Raw genomic sequence first — 22,723 nt, forward strand, 5'->3', positions numbered from 1 at the left:
AGGGACACAGGGGAGGCCAAGGATCAGGCTACGACCTTGGAGATGGGGCAGGGACATAGGGGAGGGCCAAGGACCGGGCCACCAGCCTGGAGACGGGACAGGGACACAGGGGAGGGCCAAGGGCCAGGCCACCAGCCTGTAGATGGGGCAGGGACACAGGGGAGGGCCAAGGACCGGGCCACCAGCCTGGAGACGGGACACAGGGGAGGGCTAAGGACCGGGCCACGACCTTGGAGACGGGACAAAGGGGAGGCCAAGGACTAGGCCACGACCTTGGAGACCGTGCAGGGACACAGGGGAGGGCCAAGGACCGGGCCACGACCTTGGAGACGGGGCAGGGACACAGGGGAGGGCCAAGGACTGGGTCACGACCTTGGAGACGGGGCAGGGACACAGGGGAGGGCCAAGGACCGGGCCACCACCTTGGAGATAGGTCAGGGACACAGGGTGGGGCGAACGACCGGGCCACCAGCCTGGAGATTGGACACAGGGGAGGGCCAAGGACGGGGCCACCAGCCTGGAAATGGGGCAGGGACACAGGGGAGGGCCAAGGACAGGGCCACCAGCCTGGAGACGGGACACAGGGGAGGGCCAAGGACCGGGCTACGACCTTGGAGACAGGACACAGGGGAGGGTCAAGGACCGGGCCACCAGCCTGGAGATGGGACACAGGGGAGGGCCAAGGACCGGGCCACGACCTTGGAGACGGGGCAGGGACACAGGGGAGGGCCAAGGGCCGGGCCACGACCTTTGAGATGGGGCAGGGACACAGGGGAGGGCCAAGGACCGGGCCACCAGCCTGGAGAAGGGACACAGGGGAGGGCCAAGGACCGGGCCACGACCTTGGAGACGGGACACAGGGGAGGGCCAAGGACTAGGCCATGACCTTGGAGACGGGGCAGGGACACAGGGGAGGGCCAAGGACCGGGCCACGACCTTGGAGACGGGGCAGGGACACAGGGGAGGGCCAAGGACTGGGCCATGACCTTGGAGACAGGGCAGGGACACAGGGGAGGGCCAAGGACTGGGCCACCAGCCTGGAGACGGGACACAGGGGAGGGCCAAGGACCGGGCCACCACCTTGGAGATAGGGCAGGGACACAGGGTAGGGCGAACGACCGGGCCACCAGCCTGGAGATGGGTCACAGGGGAGGGCCAAGGACTGGGCCACCAGCCTGGAGACGGGGCAGGGACACAGGGGAGCACCAAGGACCGGGCCACCAGCCTGGAGATGGGACACAGGGGAGGGCCAAGGACCGGGCCACCAGCCTGGAGACGGGACACAGGGGAGGGCCAAGGACCGGGCCACGACCTTGGAGACAGGACACAGGGGAGGCCAAGGATCAGGCCATGACCTTGGAGACGGGGCAGGGACACAGGGGAGGGTCAAGGACCGGGCCACAACCTTGGAGACGGGGCAGGGACACAGGGGAGGGCCAAGGACTGGGCCACCAGCCTGGAGACGGGGCAGGGACACAGGGGAGGGCCAAGGACCGGGCCACCAGCCTGGAGACGGGACACAGGCGAGGGCCAAGGACCGGGACACGACCTTTGAGACCGGACACAGGGGAGGCCAAGGACCAGGCCACGACCTTGGAGATGGGGCAGGGACACAGGGGAGGGCCAAGGACTAGGCCACCAGCCTGCAGATGGGACAGGGACACAGGGGAGGGCCAAGGACTAGGCCACCAGCCTGGAGACGGGGCAGGGACACAGGGGAGGGCCAAGGACCGGGCCACGACCTTGGAGAAGGGACACAGGGCAGGACAAGGATCAGGCCACAACCTTGGAGACGGGGCAGGGACATAGGGGAGGGCCAAGGACCGGGCCACCAGCCTGGAGACGTTACAGGGACACAGGGGAGGGCCAAGGACAGGGCCACGACCTTGGAGATGGGGCAGGGACACAGGGGAGGGCCAAGGACTGGGCCACCAGCCTGGAGACGGGACACAGGGGAGGGCCAAGGACCGGGCCACGACCTTGGAGACGGGATACAGGGGAGGCCAAGGACTAGGCCACGACCTTGGAGACGGGGCAGGGACACAGGGGAGGGCCAAGGACCGGGCCACGACCTTGGAGACGGGGCAGGGACACAGGGGAGGGCCAAGGACTGGGCCATGACCTTGGAGACAGGGCAGGGACACAGGGGAGGGCCAAGGACCGGGCCACCAGCCTGGAGACGGGACACAGGGGAGGGCCAAGGACCGGGCCACCACCTTGGAGATAGGGCAGGGACACAGGGTAGGGCGAACGACCGGGCCACCAGCCTGGAGATTGGACACAGGTGAGGGCCAAGGACTGGGCCACCAGCCTGGAGACGGGGCAGGGACACAGGGGAGCACCAAGGACCGGGCCACCAGCCTGGAGATGGGACACAGGGGAGGGCCAAGGACCGGGCCACCAGCCTGGAGATGGGGCAGGGACACAGGGGAGGGCCAAGGACCGGGCCACCAGCCTGGAGACGGGACACAGGGGAGGGCCAAGGACAGGGCTACGACCTTGGAGACAGGACACAGGGGAGGCCAAGGATCAGGCCACGACCTTGCAGACGGGGCAGGGACACAGGGGAGGGCCAAGGACCGGGCTACCAGCCTGGAGATACAACACAGGGGAGGGCCAAGGACTGGGCCACCAGCCTGGAGATGGGACAGGGACACAGGGGAGGGCCAATGACCGGGCCACAACCTTGGAGACGGGGCAGGGACACAGGGGAGGGCCAAGGACCGGGCCACGACCTTGGAGAAGGGACACAGGGGAGGCCAAGGATCAGGCCACGACCTTGGAGATGGGGCAGGGACATAGGGGAGGGCCAAGGAACGGGCCACCAGCCTGGAGATGGGACACAGGGGAGGGCCAAGGACCGGGCCACGACCTTGGAGACGGGATACAGGGGAGGCCAAGGACTAGGCCACGACCTTGGAGACGGGGCAGGGACACAGGGGAGGGCCAAGGACCGGGCCACGACCTTGGAGACGGGGCAGGGACACAGGGGAGGGCCAAGGACTGGGCCATGACCTTGGAGACAGGGCAGGGACACAGGGGAGGGCCAAGGACCGGGCCACCAGCCTGGAGACGGGACACAGGGGAGGGCCAAGGACCGGGCCACCACCTTGGAGATAGGGCAGGGACACAGGGGAGGGCGAACAACCGGGCCACCAGTATGGAGACGGGACACAGGGGAGGGCCAAGGACTGGGCCACCAGCCTGGAGACGGGGCAGGGACCCAGGGGAGGGCCAAGGACCGGGCCACCAGCCTGGAGACGGGACACAGGGGAGGGCCAAGGACCGGGCCACCACCTTGGAGATAGGGCAGGGACACAGGGTAGGGCGAACAACCCGGCCACCAGTATGGAGACTGGACACAGGGGAGAGCCAAGGACTGGGCCACCAGCCTGGAGACGGGGCAGGGACACAGGGGAGGGCCAAGGACCGGGCCACCAGCCTGGAGATGGGACACAGGGGAGGGCCAAGGACCGGGCCACCAGCCTGGAGATGGGGCAGGGACACAGGGGAGGGCCAAGGACCGGGCCACCAGCCTGGAGACGGGACACATGGGAGGGCCAAGGACAGGGCTACGACCTTGGAGACAGGACACAGGGGAGGCCAAGGATCAGGCCACGACCTTGGAGACGGGGCAGTGACACAGGGGAGGGCCAAGGACCGGGCCACCAGCCTGGAGATGGGACACAGGGGAGGGCCAAGGACCGGGCCACCAGCCTGGAGACGGGACACAGGGGAGGGCCAAGGACCGGGCCACCACCTTGGAGATAGGGCAGGGACACAGGGTAGGGCCAACAACCGGGCCACCAGTATGGAGACTGGACACAGGGGAGGGCCAAGGACTGGGCCACCAGCCTGGAGACGGGGCAGGGAAAAAGGGGAGGGCCAAGGACCGGGCCACCAGCCTGGAGATGGGACACAGGGGAGGGCCAAGGACCGGGCTACCAGCCTGGAGATGGGGCAGGGACACAGGGGAGGGCCAAGGACCGGGCCACCAGCCTGGAGACGGGACACAGGGGAGGGCCAAGGACAGGGCTACGACCTTGGAGACAGGACACAGGGGAGGGCCAAGGACCGGGCCACAACCTTGGAGATCGGGCAGGGACACAGGGGAGGGCCAAGGACCGGGCCACGACCTTGGAGAAGGGACACAGGGGAGGCCAAGGATCAGGCCACGACCTTGGAGATGGGGCAGGGACATAGGGGAGGGCCAAGGACCGGGCCACCAGCCTGGAGACGGGACAGGGACACAGGGGAGGGCCAAGGACCGGGCCACGACCTTGGAGATGGGGCAGGGACACAGGGGAGGGCCAAGGACAGGGCCACCACCCTGGAGACGGGACACAGGGGAGGGCCAAGGACGGGGCCACGACCTTGTAGACGGGACAAAGGGGAGGCCAAGGACGGGGCCACGACCTTGGAGACGGGACAAAGGGGAGGCCAAGGACTAGGCCACGACCTTGGAGACGGGGCAGGGACACAGGGGAGGGCCAAGGACCGGGCCACGACCTTGGAGACGGGGCAGGGACACAAGGGAGGGCCAAGGACTGGGCCATGACCTTGGAGACAGGGCCGGGACACAGGGGAGAGCCAAGGACCGGGCCACGACCTTGGATACGGGACAAAGGGGAGGCCAAGGACTAGGCCACGACCTTGGAGACGGGGCAGGGACACAGGGGAGGGCCAAGGACTGGGCCACGACCTTGGAGACAGGGCAGGGACACAGGGGAGGGCCAAGGACCGGGCCACCAGCCTGGAGACGGGACACAGGGGAGGGCCAAGGACCGGGCCACAACCTTGGAGATGGGGCAGGGACACAGGGGAGGGCGAACGACCGGGCCACCAGCCTGGAGATTGGACACAGGGGAGGGCCAAGGACTGGGCCATCAGCCTGGAGACGGGGCAGGGACACAGGGGAGCACCAAGGACCGGGCCACCAGCCTGGAGACGGGACACAGGGGAGGGCCAAGGACCGGGCCACGACCTTGGAGATGGGATATGGGGGAGGGCCAAGGACAGGGCCACGACCTTGGAGATGGGGCAGGGACACAGGGGAGGGCCAAGGACCGGGCCACCAGCCTGGAGATGGGGCAGGGACACAGGGGAGGGCCAAGGATCAGGCCACGACCTTGGAGACGGGGCAGGGACACAGGGGAGGGCCAACGACCGGGCCACCAGCCTGGAGATGGGGCAGGGACACAGGGGAGGGCCAAGGACCGGGCCACCACCTTGGAGAAGGGACACAGGGGAGGCCAAGGATCAGGCTACGACCTTGGAGATGGGGCAGGGACATAGGGGAGGGCCAAGGACCGGGCCACCAGCCTGGAGACGGGACAGGGACACAGGGGAGGGCCAAGGGCCAGGCCACCAGCCTGTAGATGGGGCAGGGACACAGGGGAGGGCCAAGGACCGGGCCACCAGCCTGGAGACGGGACACAGGGGAGGGCTAAGGACCGGGCCACGACCTTGGAGACGGGACAAAGGGGAGGCCAAGGACTAGGCCACGACCTTGGAGACCGTGCAGGGACACAGGGGAGGGCCAAGGACCGGGCCACGACCTTGGAGACGGGGCAGGGACACAGGGGAGGGCCAAGGACTGGGTCACGACCTTGGAGACGGGGCAGGGACACAGGGGAGGGCCAAGGACCGGGCCACCACCTTGGAGATAGGTCAGGGACACAGGGTGGGGCGAACGACCGGGCCACCAGCCTGGAGATTGGACACAGGGGAGGGCCAAGGACGGGGCCACCAGCCTGGAAATGGGGCAGGGACACAGGGGAGGGCCAAGGACAGGGCCACCAGCCTGGAGACGGGACACAGGGGAGGGCCAAGGACAGGGCTACGACCTTGGAGACAGGACACAGGGGAGGGTCAAGGACCGGGCCACCAGCCTGGAGATGGGACACAGGGGAGGGCCAAGGACCGGGCCACGACCTTGGAGACGGGGCAGGGACACAGGGGAGGGCCAAGGGCCGGGCCACGACCTTTGAGATGGGGCAGGGACACAGGGGAGGGCCAAGGACCGGGCCACCAGCCTGGAGAAGGGACACAGGGGAGGGCCAAGGACCGGGCCACGACCTTGGAGACGGGACACAGGGGAGGGCCAAGGACTAGGCCATGACCTTGGAGACGGGGCAGGGACACAGGGGAGGGCCAAGGACCGGGCCACGACCTTGGAGACGGGGCAGGGACACAGGGGAGGGCCAAGGACTGGGCCATGACCTTGGAGACAGGGCAGGGACACAGGGGAGGGCCAAGGACTGGGCCACCAGCCTGGAGACGGGACACAGGGGAGGGCCAAGGACCGGGCCACCACCTTGGAGATAGGGCAGGGACACAGGGTAGGGCGAACGACCGGGCCACCAGCCTGGAGATGGGTCACAGGGGAGGGCCAAGGACTGGGCCACCAGCCTGGAGACGGGGCAGGGACACAGGGGAGCACCAAGGACCGGGCCACCAGCCTGGAGATGGGACACAGGGGAGGGCCAAGGACCGGGCCACCAGCCTGGAGACGGGACACAGGGGAGGGCCAAGGACCGGGCCACGACCTTGGAGACAGGACACAGGGGAGGCCAAGGATCAGGCCATGACCTTGGAGACGGGGCAGGGACACAGGGGAGGGTCAAGGACCGGGCCACAACCTTGGAGACGGGGCAGGGACACAGGGGAGGGCCAAGGACCGGGCCACCAGCCTGGAGACGGGGCAGGGGCACAGGGGAGGGCCAAGGACCGGGCCACGACCTTAGAGAAGGGACACAGGGAAGGCCAAGGATCGGGCCACGACCTTGGAGATGGGGCAGGGACACAGGGGAGGGCGAAGGACCGGGCCACAACATTGGAGACGGGGCAGGGACACAGGGGAGGGCCAAGGACCGGGCCAACAGCCTGGAGATGGGGCAGGGACACAGGGGAGGGTCAAGGACCGGGCCACCAGCCTGGAGATGGGGCAGGGACACAGGGGAGGGCTAAGGACCAGGCCACCAGCCTGGAGACGGGACAAAGGCGAGGGGCAAGGACCGGGCCACGACCTTGGAGACCGGACACAGGGGAGGCCAAGGACCGGGCCACAACCTTGGAGATGGGGCAGGGACACAGGGGAGGGCCAAGGACCGGGCCACCAGTCTGGAGATGGGACAGGGACACAGGGGACGGCCAAGGACCGGGCCACAGCATTGGAGATTGGGCAAGGACACAGGGGAGGGCCAAGGACCGGGCCACCAGCCTGGAGACGGGACAGGGACACAGGGGAGGGCCAAGGACCGGGCCACCACCTTGGAGAAGGGACACAGGGGAGGCCAAGGATCAGGCCACGACCTTGGAGATGGGGCAGGGACATAGGGGAGGGCCAAGGACCGGGCCACCAGCCTGGAGACGGGACAGGGACACAGGGGAGGGCCAAGGACCTGGCCACCAGTCTGGAGACGGGGCAGGGACACAGGGAAGGGCCAAGGACCGGGCCACCAGCCTGGAGACGGGACACAGGGGAGGGCCAAGGACCGGGCCACGACCTTGGAGACGGGACAAAGGGGAGGCCAAGGACTAGGCCACGACCTTGGAGACGGGGCAGGGACACAGGGGAGGGCCAAGGACCGGGCCACGACCTTGGAGACGGGGCAGGGACACAGGGGAGGGCCAAGGACTGGGCCACGACCTTGGAGACAGGGCAGGGACACAGGGGAGGGCCAAGGACCGGGCCACCAGTATGGAGACTGGACACAGGGGAGGGCCAAGGACTGGGCCACCAGCCTGGAGACGGGGCAGGGAAAAAGGGGAGGGCCAAGGACCGGGCCACCAGCCTGGAGATGGGACAGGGACACAGGGGAGGGCCAAGGACAGGGCCACCAGCCTGGAGACGGGACACAGGGGAGGGCCAAGGACCGGGCCACCACCTTGGAGATAGGGCAGGGACACAGGGTAGGGCCAACAACCGGGCCACCAGTATGGAGACTGGACACAGGGGAGGGCCAAGGACTGGGCCACCAGCCTGGAGACGGGGCAGGGAAAAAGGGGAGGGCCAAGGACCGGGCCACCAGCCTGGAGATGGGACACAGGGGAGGGCCAAGGACCGGGCTACCAGCCTGGAGATGGGGCAGGGACACAGGGGAGGGCCAAGGACCGGGCCACCAGCCTGGAGACGGGACACAGGGGAGGGCCAAGGACAGGGCTACGACCTTGGAGACAGGACACAGGGGAGGGCCAAGGACCGGGCCACAACCTTGGAGATCGGGCAGGGACACAGGGGAGGGCCAAGGACCGGGCCACGACCTTGGAGAAGGGACACAGGGGAGGCCAAGGATCAGGCCACGACCTTGGAGATGGGGCAGGGACATAGGGGAGGGCCAAGGACCGGGCCACCAGCCTGGAGACGGGACAGGGACACAGGGGAGGGCCAAGGACCGGGCCACGACCTTGGAGATGGGGCAGGGACACAGGGGAGGGCCAAGGACAGGGCCACCACCCTGGAGACGGGACACAGGGGAGGGCCAAGGACGGGGCCACGACCTTGTAGACGGGACAAAGGGGAGGCCAAGGACGGGGCCACGACCTTGGAGACGGGACAAAGGGGAGGCCAAGGACTAGGCCACGACCTTGGAGACGGGGCAGGGACACAGGGGAGGGCCAAGGACCGGGCCACGACCTTGGAGACGGGGCAGGGACACAAGGGAGGGCCAAGGACTGGGCCATGACCTTGGAGACAGGGCCGGGACACAGGGGAGAGCCAAGGACCGGGCCACGACCTTGGATACGGGACAAAGGGGAGGCCAAGGACTAGGCCACGACCTTGGAGACGGGGCAGGGACACAGGGGAGGGCCAAGGACTGGGCCACGACCTTGGAGACAGGGCAGGGACACAGGGGAGGGCCAAGGACCGGGCCACCAGCCTGGAGACGGGACACAGGGGAGGGCCAAGGACCGGGCCACCACCTTGGAGATGGGGCAGGGACACAGGGGAGGGCGAACGACCGGGCCACCAGCCTGGAGATTGGACACAGGGGAGGGCCAAGGACTGGGCCATCAGCCTGGAGACGGGGCAGGGACACAGGGGAGCACCAAGGACCGGGCCACCAGCCTGGAGACGGGACACAGGGGAGGGCCAAGGACCGGGCCACGACCTTGGAGATGGGATATGGGGGAGGGCCAAGGACAGGGCCACGACCTTGGAGATGGGGCAGGGACACAGGGGAGGGCCAAGGACCGGGCCACCAGCCTGGAGATGGGGCAGGGACACAGGGGAGGGCCAAGGATCAGGCCACGACCTTGGAGACGGGGCAGGGACACAGGGGAGGGCCAACGACCGGGCCACCAGCCTGGAGATGGGGCAGGGACACAGGGGAGGGCCAAGGACCGGGCCACCACCTTGGAGAAGGGACACAGGGGAGGCCAAGGATCAGGCTACGACCTTGGAGATGGGGCAGGGACATAGGGGAGGGCCAAGGACCGGGCCACCAGCCTGGAGACGGGACAGGGACACAGGGGAGGGCCAAGGGCCAGGCCACCAGCCTGTAGATGGGGCAGGGACACAGGGGAGGGCCAAGGAATGGGCCACCAGCCTGGAGACGGGACACAGGGGAGGGCTAAGGACCGGGCCACGACCTTGGAGACGGGACAAAGGGGAGGCCAAGGACTAGGCCACGACCTTGGAGACCGTGCAGGGACACAGGGGAGGGCCAAGGACCGGGCCACGACCTTGGAGACGGGGCAGGGACACAGGGGAGGGCCAAGGACTGGGTCACGACCTTGGAGACGGGGCAGGGACACAGGGGAGGGCCAAGGACCGGGCCACCACCTTGGAGATAGGTCAGGGACACAGGGTGGGGCGAACGACCGGGCCACCAGCCTGGAGATTGGACACAGGGGAGGGCCAAGGACGGGGCCACCAGCCTGGAAATGGGGCAGGGACACAGGGGAGGGCCAAGGACAGGGCCACCAGCCTGGAGACGGGACACAGGGGAGGGCCAAGGACAGGGCTACGACCTTGGAGACAGGACACAGGGGAGGGTCAAGGACCGGGCCACCAGCCTGGAGATGGGACACAGGGGAGGGCCAAGGACCGGGCCACGACCTTGGAGACGGGGCAGGGACACAGGGGAGGGCCAAGGGCCGGGCCACGACCTTTGAGATGGGGCAGGGACACAGGGGAGGGCCAAGGACCGGGCCACCAGCCTGGAGAAGGGACACAGGGGAGGGCCAAGGACCGGGCCACGACCTTGGAGACGGGACACAGGGGAGGGCCAAGGACTAGGCCATGACCTTGGAGACGGGGCAGGGACACAGGGGAGGGCCAAGGACCGGGCCACGACCTTGGAGACGGGGCAGGGACACAGGGGAGGGCCAAGGACTGGGCCATGACCTTGGAGACAGGGCAGGGACACAGGGGAGGGCCAAGGACTGGGCCACCAGCCTGGAGACGGGACACAGGGGAGGGCCAAGGACCGGGCCACCACCTTGGAGATAGGGCAGGGACACAGGGTAGGGCGAACGACCGGGCCACCAGCCTGGAGATGGGTCACAGGGGAGGGCCAAGGACTGGGCCACCAGCCTGGAGACGGGGCAGGGACACAGGGGAGCACCAAGGACCGGGCCACCAGCCTGGAGATGGGACACAGGGGAGGGCCAAGGACCGGGCCACCAGCCTGGAGACGGGACACAGGGGAGGGCCAAGGACCGGGCCACGACCTTGGAGACAGGACACAGGGGAGGCCAAGGATCAGGCCATGACCTTGGAGACGGGGCAGGGACACAGGGGAGGGTCAAGGACCGGGCCACAACCTTGGAGACGGGGCAGGGACACAGGGGAGGGCCAAGGACCGGGCCACCAGCCTGGAGACGGGGCAGGGGCACAGGGGAGGGCCAAGGACCGGGCCACGACCTTAGAGAAGGGACACAGGGAAGGCCAAGGATCGGGCCACGACCTTGGAGATGGGGCAGGGACACAGGGGAGGGCGAAGGACCGGGCCACAACATTGGAGACGGGGCAGGGACACAGGGGAGGGCCAAGGACCGGGCCAACAGCCTGGAGATGGGGCAGGGACACAGGGGAGGGTCAAGGACCGGGCCACCAGCCTGGAGATGGGGCAGGGACACAGGGGAGGGCTAAGGACCAGGCCACCAGCCTGGAGACGGGACAAAGGCGAGGGGCAAGGACCGGGCCACGACCTTGGAGACCGGACACAGGGGAGGCCAAGGACCGGGCCACAACCTTGGAGATGGGGCAGGGACACAGGGGAGGGCCAAGGACCGGGCCACCAGTCTGGAGATGGGACAGGGACACAGGGGACGGCCAAGGACCGGGCCACAGCATTGGAGATTGGGCAAGGACACAGGGGAGGGCCAAGGACCGGGCCACCAGCCTGGAGACGGGACAGGGACACAGGGGAGGGCCAAGGACCGGGCCACCACCTTGGAGAAGGGACACAGGGGAGGCCAAGGATCAGGCCACGACCTTGGAGATGGGGCAGGGACATAGGGGAGGGCCAAGGACCGGGCCACCAGCCTGGAGACGGGACAGGGACACAGGGGAGGGCCAAGGACCTGGCCACCAGTCTGGAGACGGGGCAGGGACACAGGGAAGGGCCAAGGACCGGGCCACCAGCCTGGAGACGGGACACAGGGGAGGGCCAAGGACCGGGCCACGACCTTGGAGACGGGACAAAGGGGAGGCCAAGGACTAGGCCACGACCTTGGAGACGGGGCAGGGACACAGGGGAGGGCCAAGGACCGGGCCACGACCTTGGAGACGGGGCAGGGACACAGGGGAGGGCCAAGGACTGGGCCACGACCTTGGAGACAGGGCAGGGACACAGGGGAGGGCCAAGGACCGGGCCACCAGCCTGGAGATGGGACAGGGACACAGGGGAGGGCCAAGGACAGGGCCACCAGCCTGGAGACGGGACACAGGGGAGGGCCAAGGACCGGGCCACCACCTTGGAGATAGGGCAGGGACACAGGGTAGGGCCAACAACCGGGCCACCAGTATGGAGACTGGACACAGGGGAGGGCCAAGGACTGGGCCACCAGCCTGGAGACGGGGCAGGGAAAAAGGGGAGGGCCAAGGACCGGGCCACCAGCCTGGAGATGGGACACAGGGGAGGGCCAAGGACCGGGCTACCAGCCTGGAGATGGGGCAGGGACACAGGGGAGGGCCAAGGACCGGGCCACCAGCCTGGAGACGGGACACAGGGGAGGGCCAAGGACAGGGCTACGACCTTGGAGACAGGACACAGGGGAGGGCCAAGGACCGGGCCACAACCTTGGAGATCGGGCAGGGACACAGGGGAGGGCCAAGGACCGGGCCACGACCTTGGAGAAGGGACACAGGGGAGGCCAAGGATCAGGCCACGACCTTGGAGATGGGGCAGGGACATAGGGGAGGGCCAAGGACCGGGCCACCAGCCTGGAGACGGGACAGGGACACAGGGGAGGGCCAAGGACCGGGCCACGACCTTGGAGATGGGGCAGGGACACAGGGGAGGGCCAAGGACAGGGCCACCACCCTGGAGACGGGACACAGGGGAGGGCCAAGGACGGGGCCACGACCTTGTAGACGGGACAAAGGGGAGGCCAAGGACGGGGCCACGACCTTGGAGACGGGACAAAGGGGAGGCCAAGGACTAGGCCACGACCTTGGAGACGGGGCAGGGACACAGGGGAGGGCCAAGGACCGGGCCACGACCTTGGAGACGGGGCAGGGACACAAGGGAGGGCCAAGGACTGGGCCATGACCTTGGAGACAGGGCCGGGACACAGGGGAGAGCCAAGGACCGGGCCACGACCTTGGATACGGGACAAAGGGGAGGCCAAGGACTAGGCCACGACCTTGGAGACGGGGCAGGGACACAGGGGAGGGCCAAGGACTGGGCCACGACCTTGGAGACAGGGCAGGGACACAGGGGAGGGCCAAGGACCGGGCCACCAGCCTGGAGACGGGACACAGGGGAGGGCCAAGGACCGGGCCACCACCTTGGAGATGGGGCAGGGACACAGGGGAGGGCGAACGACCGGGCCACCAGCCTGGAGATTGGACACAGGGGAGGGCCAAGGACTGGGCCATCAGCCTGGAGACGGGGCAGGGACACAGGGGAGCACCAAGGACCGGGCCACCAGCCTGGAGACGGGACACAGGGGAGGGCCAAGGACCGGGCCACGACCTTGGAGATGGGATATGGGGGAGGGCCAAGGACAGGGCCACGACCTTGGAGATGGGGCAGGGACACAGGGGAGGGCCAAGGACCGGGCCACCAGCCTGGAGATGGGGCAGGGACACAGGGGAGGGCCAAGGATCAGGCCACGACCTTGGAGACGGGGCAGGGACACAGGGGAGGGCCAACGACCGGGCCACCAGCCTGGAGATGGGGCAGGGACACAGGGGAGGGCCAAGGACCGGGCCACCACCTTGGAGAAGGGACACAGGGGAGGCCAAGGATCAGGCTACGACCTTGGAGATGGGGCAGGGACATAGGGGAGGGCCAAGGACCGGGCCACCAGCCTGGAGACGGGACAGGGACACAGGGGAGGGCCAAGGGCCAGGCCACCAGCCTGTAGATGGGGCAGGGACACAGGGGAGGGCCAAGGACCGGGCCACCAGCCTGGAGACGGGACACAGGGGAGGGCTAAGGACCGGGCCACGACCTTGGAGACGGGACAAAGGGGAGGCCAAGGACTAGGCCACGACCTTGGAGACCGTGCAGGGACACAGGGGAGGGCCAAGGACCGGGCCACGACCTTGGAGACGGGGCAGGGACACAGGGGAGGGCCAAGGACTGGGTCACGACCTTGGAGACGGGGCAGGGACACAGGGGAGGGCCAAGGACCGGGCCACCACCTTGGAGATAGGTCAGGGACACAGGGTGGGGCGAACGACCGGGCCACCAGCCTGGAGATTGGACACAGGGGAGGGCCAAGGACGGGGCCACCAGCCTGGAAATGGGGCAGGGACACAGGGGAGGGCCAAGGACAGGGCCACCAGCCTGGAGACGGGACACAGGGGAGGGCCAAGGACAGGGCTACGACCTTGGAGACAGGACACAGGGGAGGGTCAAGGACCGGGCCACCAGCCTGGAGATGGGACACAGGGGAGGGCCAAGGACCGGGCCACGACCTTGGAGACGGGGCAGGGACACAGGGGAGGGCCAAGGGCCGGGCCACGACCTTTGAGATGGGGCAGGGACACAGGGGAGGGCCAAGGACCGGGCCACCAGCCTGGAGAAGGGACACAGGGGAGGGCCAAGGACCGGGCCACGACCTTGGAGACGGGACACAGGGGAGGGCCAAGGACTAGGCCATGACCTTGGAGACGGGGCAGGGACACAGGGGAGGGCCAAGGACCGGGCCACGACCTTGGAGACGGGGCAGGGACACAGGGGAGGGCCAAGGACTGGGCCATGACCTTGGAGACAGGGCAGGGACACAGGGGAGGGCCAAGGACTGGGCCACCAGCCTGGAGACGGGACACAGGGGAGGGCCAAGGACCGGGCCACCACCTTGGAGATAGGGCAGGGACACAGGGTAGGGCGAACGACCGGGCCACCAGCCTGGAGATGGGTCACAGGGGAGGGCCAAGGACTGGGCCACCAGCCTGGAGACGGGGCAGGGACACAGGGGAGCACCAAGGACCGGGCCACCAGCCTGGAGATGGGACACAGGGGAGGGCCAAGGACCGGGCCACCAGCCTGGAGACGGGACACAGGGGAGGGCCAAGGACCGGGCCACGACCTTGGAGACAGGACACAGGGGAGGCCAAGGATCAGGCCATGACCTTGGAGACGGGGCAGGGACACAGGGGAGGGTCAAGGACCGGGCCACAACCTTGGAGACGGGGCAGGGACACAGGGGAGGGCCAAGGACTGGGCCACCAGCCTGGAGACGGGGCAGGGACACAGGGGAGGGCCAAGGACCGGGCCACCAGCCTGGAGACGGGACACAGGCGAGGGCCAAGGACCGGGACACGACCTTTGAGACCGGACACAGGGGAGGCCAAGGACCAGGCCACGACCTTGGAGATGGGGCAGGGACACAGGGGAGGGCCAAGGACTAGGCCACCAGCCTGCAGATGGGACAGGGACACAGGGGAGGGCCAAGGACTAGGCCACCAGCCTGGAGACGGGGCAGGGACACAGGGGAGGGCCAAGGACCGGGCCACGACCTTGGAGAAGGGACACAGGGCAGGACAAGGATCAGGCCACAACCTTGGAGACGGGGCAGGGACATAGGGGAGGGCCAAGGACCGGGCCACCAGCCTGGAGACGTTACAGGGACACAGGGGAGGGCCAAGGACAGGGCCACGACCTTGGAGATGGGGCAGGGACACAGGGGAGGGCCAAGGACTGGGCCACCAGCCTGGAGACGGGACACAGGGGAGGGCCAAGGACCGGGCCACGACCTTGGAGACGGGATACAGGGGAGGCCAAGGACTAGGCCACGACCTTGGAGACGGGGCAGGGACACAGGGGAGGGCCAAGGACCGGGCCACGACCTTGGAGACGGGGCAGGGACACAGGGGAGGGCCAAGGACTGGGCCATGACCTTGGAGACAGGGCAGGGACACAGGGGAGGGCCAAGGACCGGGCCACCAGCCTGGAGACGGGACACAGGGGAGGGCCAAGGACCGGGCCACCACCTTGGAGATAGGGCAGGGACACAGGGTAGGGCGAACGACCGGGCCACCAGCCTGGAGATTGGACACAGGTGAGGGCCAAGGACTGGGCCACCAGCCTGGAGACGGGGCAGGGACACAGGGGAGCACCAAGGACCGGGCCACCAGCCTGGAGATGGGACACAGGGGAGGGCCAAGGACCGGGCCACCAGCCTGGAGATGGGGCAGGGACACAGGGGAGGGCCAAGGACCGGGCCACCAGCCTGGAGACGGGACACAGGGGAGGGCCAAGGACAGGGCTACGACCTTGGAGACAGGACACAGGGGAGGCCAAGGATCAGGCCACGACCTTGCAGACGGGGCAGGGACACAGGGGAGGGCCAAGGACCGGGCTACCAGCCTGGAGATACAACACAGGGGAGGGCCAAGGACTGGGCCACCAGCCTGGAGATGGGACAGGGACACAGGGGAGGGCCAATGACCGGGCCACAACCTTGGAGACGGGGCAGGGACACAGGGGAGGGCCAAGGACCGGGCCACGACCTTGGAGAAGGGACACAGGGGAGGCCAAGGATCAGGCCACGACCTTGGAGATGGGGCAGGGACATAGGGGAGGGCCAAGGAACGGGCCACCAGCCTGGAGATGGGACACAGGGGAGGGCCAAGGACCGGGCCACGACCTTGGAGACGGGATACAGGGGAGGCCAAGGACTAGGCCACGACCTTGGAGACGGGGCAGGGACACAGGGGAGGGCCAAGGACCGGGCCACGACCTTGGAGACGGGGCAGGGACACAGGGGAGGGCCAAGGACTGGGCCATGACCTTGGAGACAGGGCAGGGACACAGGGGAGGGCCAAGGACCGGGCCACCAGCCTGGAGACGGGACACAGGGGAGGGCCAAGGACCGGGCCACCACCTTGGAGATAGGGCAGGGACACAGGGGAGGGCGAACAACCGGGCCACCAGTATGGAGACGGGACACAGGGGAGGGCCAAGGACTGGGCCACCAGCCTGGAGACGGGGCAGGGACCCAGGGGAGGGCCAAGGACCGGGCCACCAGCCTGGAGACGGGACACAGGGGAGGGCCAAGGACCGGGCCACCACCTTGGAGATAGGGCAGGGACACAGGGTAGGGCGAACAACCCGGCCACCAGTATGGAGACTGGACACAGGGGAGAGCCAAGGACTGGGCCACCAGCCTGGAGACGGGGCAGGGACACAGGGGAGGGCCAAGGACCGGGCCACCAGCCTGGAGATGGGACACAGGGGAGGGCCAAGGACCGGGCCACCAGCCTGGAGATGGGGCAGGGACACAGGGGAGGGCCAAGGACCGGGCCACCAGCCTGGAGACGGGACACATGGGAGGGCCAAGGACAGGGCTACGACCTTGGAGACAGGACACAGGGGAGGCCAAGGATCAGGCCACGACCTTGGAGACGGGGCAGTGACACAGGGGAGGGCCAAGGACCGGGCCACCAGCCTGGAGATGGGACACAGGGGAGGGCCAAGGACCGGGCCACCAGCCTGGAGACGGGACACAGGGGAGGGCCAAGGACCGGGCCACCACCTTGGAGATAGGGCAGGGACACAGGGTAGGGCCAACAACCGGGCCACCAGTATGGAGACTGGACACAGGGGAGGGCCAAGGACTGGGCCACCAGCCTGGAGACGGGGCAGGGAAAAAGGGGAGGGCCAAGGACCGGGCCACCAGCCTGGAGATGGGACACAGGGGAGGGCCAAGGACCGGGCTACCAGCCTGGAGATGGGGCAGGGACACAGGGGAGGGCCAAGGACCGGGCCACCAGCCTGGAGACGGGACACAGGGGAGGGCCAAGGACAGGGCTACGACCTTGGAGACAGGACACAGGGGAGGGCCAAGGACCGGGCCACAACCTTGGAGATCGGGCAGGGACACAGGGGAGGGCCAAGGACCGGGCCACGACCTTGGAGAAGGGACACAGGGGAGGCCAAGGATCAGGCCACGACCTTGGAGATGGGGCAGGGACATAGGGGAGGGCCAAGGACCGGGCCACCAGCCTGGAGACGGGACAGGGACACAGGGGAGGGCCAAGGACCGGGCCACGACCTTGGAGATGGGGCAGGGACACAGGGGAGGGCCAAGGACAGGGCCACCACCCTGGAGACGGGACACAGGGGAGGGCCAAGGACGGGGCCACGACCTTGTAGACGGGACAAAGGGGAGGCCAAGGACGGGGCCACGACCTTGGAGACGGGACAAAGGGGAGGCCAAGGACTAGGCCACGACCTTGGAGACGGGGCAGGGACACAGGGGAGGGCCAAGGACCGGGCCACGACCTTGGAGACGGGGCAGGGACACAAGGGAGGGCCAAGGACTGGGCCATGACCTTGGAGACAGGGCCGGGACACAGGGGAGAGCCAAGGACCGGGCCACGACCTTGGATACGGGACAAAGGGGAGGCCAAGGACTAGGCCACGACCTTGGAGACGGGGCAGGGACACAGGGGAGGGCCAAGGACTGGGCCACGACCTTGGAGACAGGGCAGGGACACAGGGGAGGGCCAAGGACCGGGCCACCAGCCTGGAGACGGGACACAGGGGAGGGCCAAGGACCGGGCCACCACCTTGGAGATGGGGCAGGGACACAGGGGAGGGCGAACGACCGGGCCACCAGCCTGGAGATTGGACACAGGGGAGGGCCAAGGACTGGGCCATCAGCCTGGAGACGGGGCAGGGACACAGGGGAGCACCAAGGACCGGGCCACCAGCCTGGAGACGGGACACAGGGGAGGGCCAAGGACCGGGCCACCACCTTGGAGATGGGATATGGGGGAGGGCCAAGGACAGGGCCACGACCTTGGAGATGGGGCAGGGACACAGGGGAGGGCCAAGGACCGGGCCACCAGCCTGGAGATGGGGCAGGGACACAGGGGAGGGCCAAGGATCAGGCCACGACCTTGGAGACGGGGCAGGGACACAGGGGAGGGCCAACGACCGGGCCACCAGCCTGGAGATGGGGCAGGGACACAGGGGAGGGCCAAGGACCGGGCCACCACCTTGGAGAAGGGACACAGGGGAGGCCAAGGATCAGGCTACGACCTTGGAGATGGGGCAGGGACATAGGGGAGGGCCAAGGACCGGGCCACCAGCCTGGAGACGGGACAGGGACACAGGGGAGGGCCAAGGGCCAGGCCACCAGCCTGTAGATGGGGCAGGGACACAGGGGAGGGCCAAGGACCGGGCCACCAGCCTGGAGACGGGACACAGGGGAGGGCTAAGGACCGGGCCACGACCTTGGAGACGGGACAAAGGGGAGGCCAAGGACTAGGCCACGACCTTGGAGACCGTGCAGGGACACAGGGGAGGGCCAAGGACCGGGCCACGACCTTGGAGACGGGGCAGGGACACAGGGGAGGGCCAAGGACTGGGTCACGACCTTGGAGACGGGGCAGGGACACAGGGGAGGGCCAAGGACCGGGCCACCACCTTGGAGATAGGTCAGGGACACAGGGTGGGGCGAACGACCGGGCCACCAGCCTGGAGATTGGACACAGGGGAGGGCCAAGGACGGGGCCACCAGCCTGGAAATGGGGCAGGGACACAGGGGAGGGCCAAGGACAGGGCCACCAGCCTGGAGACGGGACACAGGGGAGGGCCAAGGACAGGGCTACGACCTTGGAGACAGGACACAGGGGAGGGTCAAGGACCGGGCCACCAGCCTGGAGATGGGACACAGGGGAGGGCCAAGGACCGGGCCACGACCTTGGAGACGGGGCAGGGACACAGGGGAGGGCCAAGGGCCGGGCCACGACCTTTGAGATGGGGCAGGGACACAGGGGAGGGCCAAGGACCGGGCCACCAGCCTGGAGAAGGGACACAGGGGAGGGCCAAGGACCGGGCCACGACCTTGGAGACGGGACACAGGGGAGGGCCAAGGACTAGGCCATGACCTTGGAGACGGGGCAGGGACACAGGGGAGGGCCAAGGACCGGGCCACGACCTTGGAGACGGGGCAGGGACACAGGGGAGGGCCAAGGACTGGGCCATGACCTTGGAGACAGGGCAGGGACACAGGGGAGGGCCAAGGACTGGGCCACCAGCCTGGAGACGGGACACAGGGGAGGGCCAAGGACCGGGCCACCACCTTGGAGATAGGGCAGGGACACAGGGTAGGGCGAACGACCGGGCCACCAGCCTGGAGATGGGTCACAGGGGAGGGCCAAGGACTGGGCCACCAGCCTGGAGACGGGGCAGGGACACAGGGGAGCACCAAGGACCGGGCCACCAGCCTGGAGATGGGACACAGGGGAGGGCCAAGGACCGGGCCACCAGCCTGGAGACGGGACACAGGGGAGGGCCAAGGACCGGGCCACGACCTTGGAGACAGGACACAGGGGAGGCCAAGGATCAGGCCATGACCTTGGAGACGGGGCAGGGACACAGGGGAGGGTCAAGGACCGGGCCACAACCTTGGAGACGGGGCAGGGACACAGGGGAGGGCCAAGGACCGGGCCACCAGCCTGGAGACGGGGCAGGGGCACAGGGGAGGGCCAAGGACCGGGCCACGACCTTAGAGAAGGGACACAGGGAAGGCCAAGGATCGGGCCACGACCTTGGAGATGGGGCAGGGACACAGGGGAGGGCGAAGGACCGGGCCACAACATTGGAGACGGGGCAGGGACACAGGGGAGGGCCAAGGACCGGGCCAACAGCCTGGAGATGGGGCAGGGACACAGGGGAGGGTCAAGGACCGGGCCACCAGCCTGGAGATGGGGCAGGGACACAGGGGAGGGCTAAGGACCAGGCCACCAGCCTGGAGACGGGACAAAGGCGAGGGGCAAGGACCGGGCCACGACCTTGGAGACCGGACACAGGGGAGGCCAAGGACCGGGCCACAACCTTGGAGATGGGGCAGGGACACAGGGGAGGGCCAAGGACCGGGCCACCAGTCTGGAGATGGGACAGGGACACAGGGGACGGCCAAGGACCGGGCCACAGCATTGGAGATTGGGCAAGGACACAGGGGAGGGCCAAGGACCGGGCCACCAGCCTGGAGACGGGACAGGGACACAGGGGAGGGCCAAGGACCGGGCCACCACCTTGGAGAAGGGACACAGGGGAGGCCAAGGATCAGGCCACGACCTTGGAGATGGGGCAGGGACATAGGGGAGGGCCAAGGACCGGGCCACCAGCCTGGAGACGGGACAGGGACACAGGGGAGGGCCAAGGACCTGGCCACCAGTCTGGAGACGGGGCAGGGACACAGGGAAGGGCCAAGGACCGGGCCACCAGCCTGGAGACGGGACACAGGGGAGGGCCAAGGACCGGGCCACGACCTTGGAGACGGGACAAAGGGGAGGCCAAGGACTAGGCCACGACCTTGGAGACGGGGCAGGGACACAGGGGAGGGCCAAGGACCGGGCCACGACCTTGGAGACGGGGCAGGGACACAGGGGAGGGCCAAGGACTGGGCCACGACCTTGGAGACAGGGCAGGGACACAGGGGAGGGCCAAGGACCGGGCCACCAGCCTGGAGATGGGACAGGGACACAGGGGAGGGCCAAGGACAGGGCCACCAGCCTGGAGACGGGACACAGGGGAGGGCCAAGGACTGGGCCACCAGCCTGGAGATGGGGCAGGGACACAGGGGAGCACCAAGGACCGGGCCACCAGCCTGGAGATGGGACACAGGGGAGGGCCAAGGACTAGGCCACCAGCCTGGAGATGGGGCAGGGACACAGGGGAGGGCCAAGGACCGGGCCAACAGCCTGGAGACGGGACACAGGGGAGGGCCAAGGACAGGGCTACGACCTTGGAGACAGGACACAGGGGAGGACAAGGATCAGGCCACGACCTTGGAGATGGGGCAGGGACACAGGGGAGGGCCAAGGACCGGGCCACCAGCCTGGAGACGGGACAGGGACACAGGGGAGGGCCAAGGACCGGGCCACGACCTTGGAGACGGGGCAGGGACACAGGGGAGGGCCAAGGACCGGGCCGCGACCTTGGAGAAGGGACACAGGGGAGGCCAAGGATCAGGCCACGACCTTGGAGATGGGGCAGGGACATAGGGGAGGGCCAAGGACCGGGCCACCAGCCTGGAGATGGGACAGGGACACAGGGGAGGGCCAAGGACGGGGCCACGACCTTGGAGACGGGGCAGGGACACAGGGGAGGGCCAAGGACCCGGCCACGACCTTGGAGACAGGGCAGGGACACAGGGGAGGGCCAAGGACTGGGCCATGACCTTGGAGATGGGGCAGGGACACAGGGGAGGGCGAACGCCCGGGTCACCAGCCTGGAGATTGGACACAGGGGAGGGCCAAGGACTGGGCCACCAGCCTGGAGACGGGGCAGGGACACAGGGGAGCACCAAGGACCGGGCCACCAGCCTGCAGATGGGACACAGGGGAGGGCCAAGGACCGGGACACCAGCCTGGAGATGGGGCAGGACACAGGGGAGGGCCAAGGACCGGGCCACGACCTTGGAGACGGGGCAGGGACACAGGGGAGGGCCAAGGACTGGGCCATGACCTTGGAGACAGGGCAGGGACACAGGGGAGGGCCAAGGACCGGGCCACCAACCTGGAGACAGGACACAGGGGAGGGCCAAGGACCGGGCCACCACCTTGGAGATAGGGCAGGGACACAGGGTAGGGCGAACAACCGGGCCACCAGTATGGAGACTGGACACAGGGGAGGGCCAAGGACTGGGCCACCAGCCTGGAGACGGGGCAGGGACACAGGGGAGGGCCAAGGACCGGGCCACCAGCCTGGAGACGGGAAACAGGGGAGGGCCAAGGACCGGGCCACCACCTTGGAGATAGGGCAGGGACACAGGGTAGGGCGAACAACCGGGCCACCAGTATGGAGACTGGACACAGGGGAGGGCCAAGGACTGGGCCACCAGCCTGGAGACGGGGCAGGGACACAGGGGAGGGCCAAGGACCGGGCCACCAGCCTGGAGATGGGACACAGGGGAGGGCCAATGACCGGGCCACCAGCCTGGAGATGGGGCAGGGACACAGGGGAGGGCCAAGGACCGGGCCACCAGCCTGGAGACGGGACACAGGGGAGGGCCAAGGACAGGGCTACGACCTTGGAGACAGGACACAGGGGAGGCCAAGGATCAGGCTACGACCTTCGAGACG

The sequence above is a fragment of the Struthio camelus genome, chromosome 5 (assembly GCF_040807025.1).
Source record: "Struthio camelus isolate bStrCam1 chromosome 5, bStrCam1.hap1, whole genome shotgun sequence".
Taxonomy (NCBI): domain Eukaryota; kingdom Metazoa; phylum Chordata; class Aves; order Struthioniformes; family Struthionidae; genus Struthio; species Struthio camelus.